A 7,559-nucleotide genomic window follows, 5' to 3' on the forward strand; every position below is an offset into this window, starting at 1 on the left:
ACTGTCAAGTGTCTGAGGTCGGATTTGAACTCAGGTCCTCCTGAATCCAGGGCTGGTGCTCTATCCACTGCACCACCCAGCTGCCCTGACCCTATTTTTTTAACCCCCTAATTTCACAGAGGAGGAAAGAGGCCTAGAGTTCATTTCAGAACAGGGATGTGAAATCAGATCTCCTGACTCCCATTGGCTGGGAGCTCTTTCATCCAGGTTGTTTAAATTTAGCTTCCTTATGTAACGATTGGAATGATGCCACTTACTGGAGAGCTACTATAGGAAAGCCCTGCCATGAGGAGAAGGCACCTGAGGGCAAGGCATGCGGCTTTTCTTTGGCGTCAGGAAGTAATGTTTGCTTGTGGAAGGAAGAGGGGGTGAGGCTGGCTCTCTTGCTCTTTTTCCACCAGGACTCTCATGGAGAGCGGAGCAGGAGAACTGTAGCTCCCCAAGGGAGATAGATGAATCTAGGCCTTTCTCTCTCTCTTCATCAAATTCTTATTCTCCTTAATTAATGCTTAAAAGTCTAAACTCTTGCTAAAGCTTATAATTCATTAGATATTTTAGACAGACTAGCTAGAATTTTAGCCCCTTACGCTTAGATATGGGCAGGGCTCACTGGCTGGGGGTGAAAGAGCAGGGCATATTTGGGGACCAAAGATTAGGCCAGCTTGACTGGAGCATAGAGTACATGTGAAGGAGAATAATAATAATAATAGAAGATAACTCTGGAAATGTAGGCTGCCACCAGATTATAGAGAGCTATAGAGAGCCTTGAATGTCAGGAAAATCATCTTTTTTCTTTCTGGCTTCCTTTTCCTTGTCCCACACTTAACTACTCACATGTCAAAGGAGATCCTCTTGGCCTAGTACTAATTCAAAAGGAGAGTGTGGTCTAGCACTTACCACTTTTCCCACTTCCAACTTCTTTCAGTAAGTATTGCTGGAGGGGTATGAAAGTACGCAGGGCATGACATCAGAGCACCCCAGTCTCAGACTGAACTCCACCACTTGCTAGCTTCTAAGCTGCCACTTAGAATTATAAATTTAGAGGTATAAGGGACCTTGGAGGTCATCTAGTTCACCCACCTCATTTTAGGAAACGTGGGATCGTGGGAATAGGAGGGGCTTGCCCAAAGTCAAACAGGTAGCAAGCATTGGAGATTATGATAGCAATCAAATGAATTAGAGGGATATGAATCTATATCCTCTGATTCCAGTCAGAGGTAGCTAGGTGGTGCAGCAGATAGAGCACTGGGCCTGGAGACGAGAAGACCTGAGTTCAGATTCAGCCTTAGATATCAATTAGTTATGTGATCCTAAGTCATTTAGCTTCCATCTCAGTTTCTTCAACTATAAAATGGAAATAATAGTTGTCCCTACCTCTTGGGTTGTTGGGAAGATCACATGAGAAAATATCTTTAAAGGGCTTAACATATCAAGTGGCTGGCTCATAATAAATGCTTGTTTCCTTCCTTTCAGAAACAGTATTCTTCCTACTGTACCATGGACTTTGGGTGAGTCATTGGCCTCATTTCCCTCATCCATAAAACAAGAACAAGAATATTGGCTCTCCTTACCTCAGAGAAGTATTGTTTGTAAAATACTTTGTGACTGGGAAATGTTATTCAAGTAGAACTATTGTTCAGAACTCTGCTAACCATTGTAGGGGAGACAGGAGGAGAAAAAAACCACATGACCTCTGCCCTTGCAGATGGTTCCAATTTTTATCCCTCTTTTCCTCCCTTCCCAGGCCCCTCCCTGAGGTAGCAAACAATCAGATATAGGTTATACATGTATGATTATGTAAAACACTACTATATTTGTCATTTTGTACAAGGAAACTTGAAGAAAAGAAAAAAATGGAAGTGAAAAATAGCATGCTTCAGTCTGTTCCATCAATATCAGTTAGTAGAACAACAATGCTGTCACTATGTACAATGTTCTCTTGGTTCTGCTCACTTCACTATACATCAGTTCACACAAGTCTTTTCAGGCCTTTCTGAAGTCATCCTGCTTGTCATTTCTTATAGCACAATAATATTCCACCACCATCATACACTACAACTTGTTTAGCCATTCCCCAATTTGATGTCCAATTCTTAGCTACCACAAAAAGAGCTGCTATAAATATTTTTGTACAAATAGGTCTTTTTCTCTTTTGGGGATGTCTTTGGGATATAAACCTAGCAGTGGTATTGCTGGATCAAAGGGTATATACACAGTTCTATAGCCCTTTGTGAGAATAATTACATTTTTAAAAGTTGGGGATGGGGGTACTATGTCTCATAATGACGATTGGAATGATGCCACCTGCTGGGGCATTACTGTAGGAAAGCTCCGCCATGAGGAGAAGGCGTTTGAGGGCAAGCCATGTGGTCAGGTCCTTGGCGTCAGGAAGTAACGTTTGCTCATGGGTACTGTCTATCAAAGCTACCAACCAATTAGCTTGGAGCTATGTGTGGGAAATGTTCCCAGTTTCACAGGAGGCTTCTGGGAGGAAGGAGGGAGTGTTGGGTCTTTTTTGTTACTGACCTCGCTATGGTGGGTTGGATGATGATGACCCCATCTCTTAGAAATAGTTAGATTTTTACCTTTCTCTCTCATCCTAATACTCTTTAATAAATACTTAAACACTTAAATACTCTTGCTAAAGCTTATAATTTATTGGCGACCACTCATTAGATTTTAGATAGTATAGCTAGAATTTTAGCCCCCTTATACTATCATAGTATAAATTATAATAAAAAAATTTTTAAGCATACGAATGTATAATCCTGGGGGACAGTGAAAGAGCTTTGTTTTGGGAGTGGAAAGGCTTAGGTTTAAATTACTTTCAGACGCATATTAGTTGTGTGACTATGGGAAAATTGACTTAACATTTGTGAGTTTCCTTATTTGTAAAATGGACATAATAATACTTGTACTATCTATACCATGGGAATGTTGGGAAGAAAGCGCTTTGTAAATCTTAAAACACTATAGAAATTTTTGTCACCATCCCCACCACCACCACCACCACCACTACCACTACTATTAAAATTACTATTAGGGGGGGGGCAGCTAGATGGCGCAGTGGATAGAGCACCGGCCCTGGATTCAGGAGTACCTGAGTTCAAATCCGACCTCAGACACTTAATACTTACTAGCTGTGTGACCCTGGGCAAGTCACTTAACCCCAATTGCCTCACTAAAAAAAAAAAAAATTACTATTAGGGGGGCAGCTAGGTGGTGCAGTGGACAGAGCACCGGCCCTGGATTCAGGAGTACCTGAGTTCAAATCCAGCCTCAGACACTTAACACTTACTAGCTGTGTGACCCTGGGCAAGTCACTTAATCCCAATTGCCTCACTAAAAAAAAAAAATTACTATTAGGACTACTATTACTACTACATAATGTGACTCAGGCTATTTGCTGTGAATTGAGAGGTGGGGGTGTGTGGAAAGTAGAGAAGGGAGTGTCAGAAGCTGCTGAGAGCTTTCACTGTGGCAGAATCTTGCTGAAGTCATAGTCACACTGGGAAGAACTTCAGGGAAAAAGAACCTGGAGCTGAGTGTAAGGTTTTCTAACTTTACAAGGGAGAATCCCAAAGTCTTGTCTGGGGAATTGAAGCCAAACTCTCCTACATGGAGCCATCCAACTATATAGGAAGCAGGTATATGAAGCTGTCAAAGCTGGGAGACAGGCAGGCGGGTAGGATTGGTGAGCCCTGTGTCACAGGAGCTGTTTTCATGCCTGACATGACCATGCCCAACTCTGCTAATCTCCTGCAGCTCTGCTGGCCAAGAGGCCAGACACTAGAGTTACTCAGTGAAGGACAAATCACTGTGAACCCAAGTAACCAGACCTCCCCCCAAATCAGCAGCAGCAGCAGAATATGAGTTGTTTAGACTTGAGGAAATTACATTGCACTTAAGAGTCCGAAGTTCTGAGTTTGAGTCTCTGGTTCAGCTGCTTATCAGCCATGTAACCTTGAGAACCCCCTCAGTTTCTTCATCTGTAAAATGAGGGCATTAGACTGGATGATCACTAAGATTCTTTCCTGCTCTAACAGATTCCTCCTACTTCTGACAGTCTACATTTATACTTCCTAGCTCTAATATTCCATGTACTGAAGTCCCTCCCATCACTGGTATTCCATGTTCTTAGGTCCCTCCCATTGCTAACATTCCATGTTCTGAGTTTTCTCCCATAGTTTATATTCCATGTTCTGAGGCAGAGGTGTCAAATTCGTAGCCCCACTCCAACTAGATTAAAATGTAACTGGGAAATGTTTAACAAAATAAATTAAAAATACAATACAACATAGATAATGTTTTCTAAGTCAATAAGTCTCACAGTTTGTTACTATTAAGGTCTCTTGCAGCTTAGATATGTTGTGATTCTCAGATGCTTAAGATTCTAGGACATGGAGCAGAATATGAGGGAAGATTATGTATGGTTCAGATACTACGGAAAACTATGTAAGTTAGAAACTTGTCTTTTAACTTGTTTGCAAGGCTGAATGAAAAACAAGATTAAGGATGCCGGGATCTATTCCCAAATCAGCACTAGACTTCACATGTAATCTTGGGCCAAACTCCTTTTGCGCTTTTGGCTCACTACCCATCTGCTCCATGAGGGCATTATCTCCGCTATCTATTTGGGAGGAATGGGAGAATGGATGCTGTCAGGGCAATGCCTTTGAGCTCTTCCTGGAAAGAAAAGGGCTAGATAAAAGCCATAGATGATAATGGTGCCTGCAGTACACACACACACACAGGGTAGTGTTTAGTAAGCACTTCTGAGGGATTACATTCACTCTTGGCCCAAACTCAATGGAACTTTTCCTCGGTAAAAGTAGCACCCCTGGGGTTTCACAACACTGCCTGGTGCAGGGGAATTTGAATGTGTGCTATTACTGGCCCAGGGGTTGTGCAAGATTCCAGACAAGAGCCAAAAGCAGAAGAAATCAAGGCAGGCCATCAAACATTGTCAAGCCCAGAGCATCTAGTGGCTAGGACACCACCTCCACTGGGAGGCAGGCCAGTTGTCAGGGCTTTTCTTCTGTTCTCCTACACAATTCTTACAGTACCTCTGTGAGGGCCAAGGCAGAGATTTTTATCCCCATTTTACCCAGGAGGTCTACTGAGGTCCACAGGGGAGAAATGACTTTGTTGAAAGTTAAACAATATCAAGATAGAATTTGGATTGAAGCCTAGGGCTTCTGATTTCAAGTCCGGTATTCTTTCCACTAGATGATAGGAAAGACTCTCCCATGGTATTTGTTCTACATAGGCCCCCAGTCAAGTACCCCAGGTTTAAGTCACCTCCTCAGTGAACATTTGCTCAAAAACAAAGCTCATTCCCAACAAGACAATGATCCAAGACAGTTCTAAAGGACTCATGATGGAAAATGCTTTCTATCTCCAGAGAAAGAACTGATTAGTCTGAATATAGATCGGAGCATGCTATTTTTCACTATCTTTATTTTTTCATATGTTTTTTCTTTTGGTCAGTTTCTTCTTCTACAACATGACTAATATGGAAATATGTTTTACATGATTACACATATATAATCTATATCAAATTGCTTACTGTATTAAGGAGGGGGCAGGTGAGGGAGGGAGGAAGAAAATTTGGAACTCAAAATTTTTTTAAAAGAATGGTTTAAATTGTCTTTACAACATAAAATATTATTAGACCAAAAAAAGCTCATGAGTCTCTACCAATTATTACTTTTACCAGATTAGCCAGAAGACACACTATGTCAAGACAAAAGACTTAAGTTAAACTCTCCTACAGGTTACCATAGCAACAAGGGAGAGAAGGAAACATACATGACCAAAAAATACACATGGAGTCACATAAGTGTATGTACCATGTATAGCCAGGGAATACCCACAAAATACCTTACATGGGGCCTATGTATGTTTGGGGTGAATAATTAATGCCTCTGAACCTGTACTACCCTTAATGTCTTTAGATGATGTCATTGTACTAGTTGTTTATTAAGTTGCTACTCTGTGGCCACTACTGGGCATCTCCACTCTTGTAAACATCTCTATTGCTGCTGCTGGGGTCCTCTGCTATATTTGCTGGCCTTTGACTGCTCAATGATGCCATCTGCTGGATTAGAGTGTGTGTGTGTGTGTGTGTGTGTGTGTGTGTGTGTGTGTGTGTGTGTGTGTGTGTATTTGATTAGGGGGAGTTGTTTTAGTGTATCAAAAGTGTTACACTTAGTTCTTTTGTGATGCAGACCCCAGCCAGCTGGTTTGAAGATTTTGTTTTTTCCTATTGCCCTTGAGTTCCCTGACCTGAGTTTCTTTTCTAACCTGGGATCAAAAAATTCCTTTCATCTTTTATCATATACACTGTAAACTTTCAAAACTTCCAGGGGGCTCCATTTAGCAAAACTGCAAAGGAGCTGTATGGAGCTGAAATGACAATGCTCTTTTGAATTCCCATAGGGCCCCTGGTTCCATGCAGATCAAATTAAAACCAGACCTAAAGGGCCATGGGGAACCATTGGAGCTGGCTACCTACCACTCACTACCCTAGAACCTTTGCTCTACATTCTGCTTTTGCTCTACATTCCTGCTAGTAGCAGAAATGCTGTTCCCATAATAATAACAACAACAGTAATGTATGGGAGGCAGCATGGTATAAGGCAAAGAACATTACATTTGGAATAAAAAAATCTGGTGTTTTCTAATGCACTTAATGCTTCTTCTGTCACTTAATAATTGTATAATCATGGGCAGGTTATTAAATCTCCATGCATTTCAGTTTTCCTCTCTGTAAATGCCATAACCTCTCTAAGGTCTCTTCTGGCTCTAAAAGACCTATGTTTTTTTTTTCAGGGCAAGGAGGATTAAGTGACTTGCCCAGGGTCACACAGCTAGTGTCAAGTGTTTGAGGCTGGATTTGAACTCAGGTCCTCCTGAATCAAGGGCCAGTGCTTTATCCACTGTGCCACCTAGCTGCCCTGGACCTATGATTTCAATTGACCTTTAGAGTTTAAAAAACACTTTCCTAATATCCGTTCTAAGAAAGTAGTGCACATATTATCACCCTCATTTTAGGTACTTAAATAATTGTTCTGTTGTACTGTACAAATAAGAAACTGAAGCCAAGAAAGAGAAGGGTCACAGTCAACAAGAGTTAGAGCCAAGATTCAATTCAGGTCACATGACTAACTCCAGTGTCCTTTTCACTACACTGAGATACTTCTTTGAAAATATGAAAGGGTGGGGTAGGGGGAGGGGGAAGGAGATGGCAGAAATTTCATTTCTTTTAATACAAGGTTGAGATTGCTGTTACTCAAGATGGCGGTGTTGTTATCTACTGCCTCCTTCACATCACCTTGGTATCATTCTATTGGGTGACCTTTTTTTAGTCCTGATCTCATGGCCCATGTTGTTCCATGAGTTGGGGAGGGGAGAAAATATATCTTTACTGACCACTTAAGACCTGAATCTTTGGCCTAGTTCGATTTGCTGATTTTTCCTCTCAGCTTGGGCTGGTGCCATCTGGGAAAAGGGCTTTGTGACCGGGATGAAAGGATACAGTTACCCATACTGCCATC

The sequence above is a fragment of the Dromiciops gliroides genome, chromosome 2 (genome assembly GCF_019393635.1).
Source record: "Dromiciops gliroides isolate mDroGli1 chromosome 2, mDroGli1.pri, whole genome shotgun sequence".
Classification (NCBI taxonomy): Eukaryota; Metazoa; Chordata; class Mammalia; order Microbiotheria; family Microbiotheriidae; genus Dromiciops; species Dromiciops gliroides.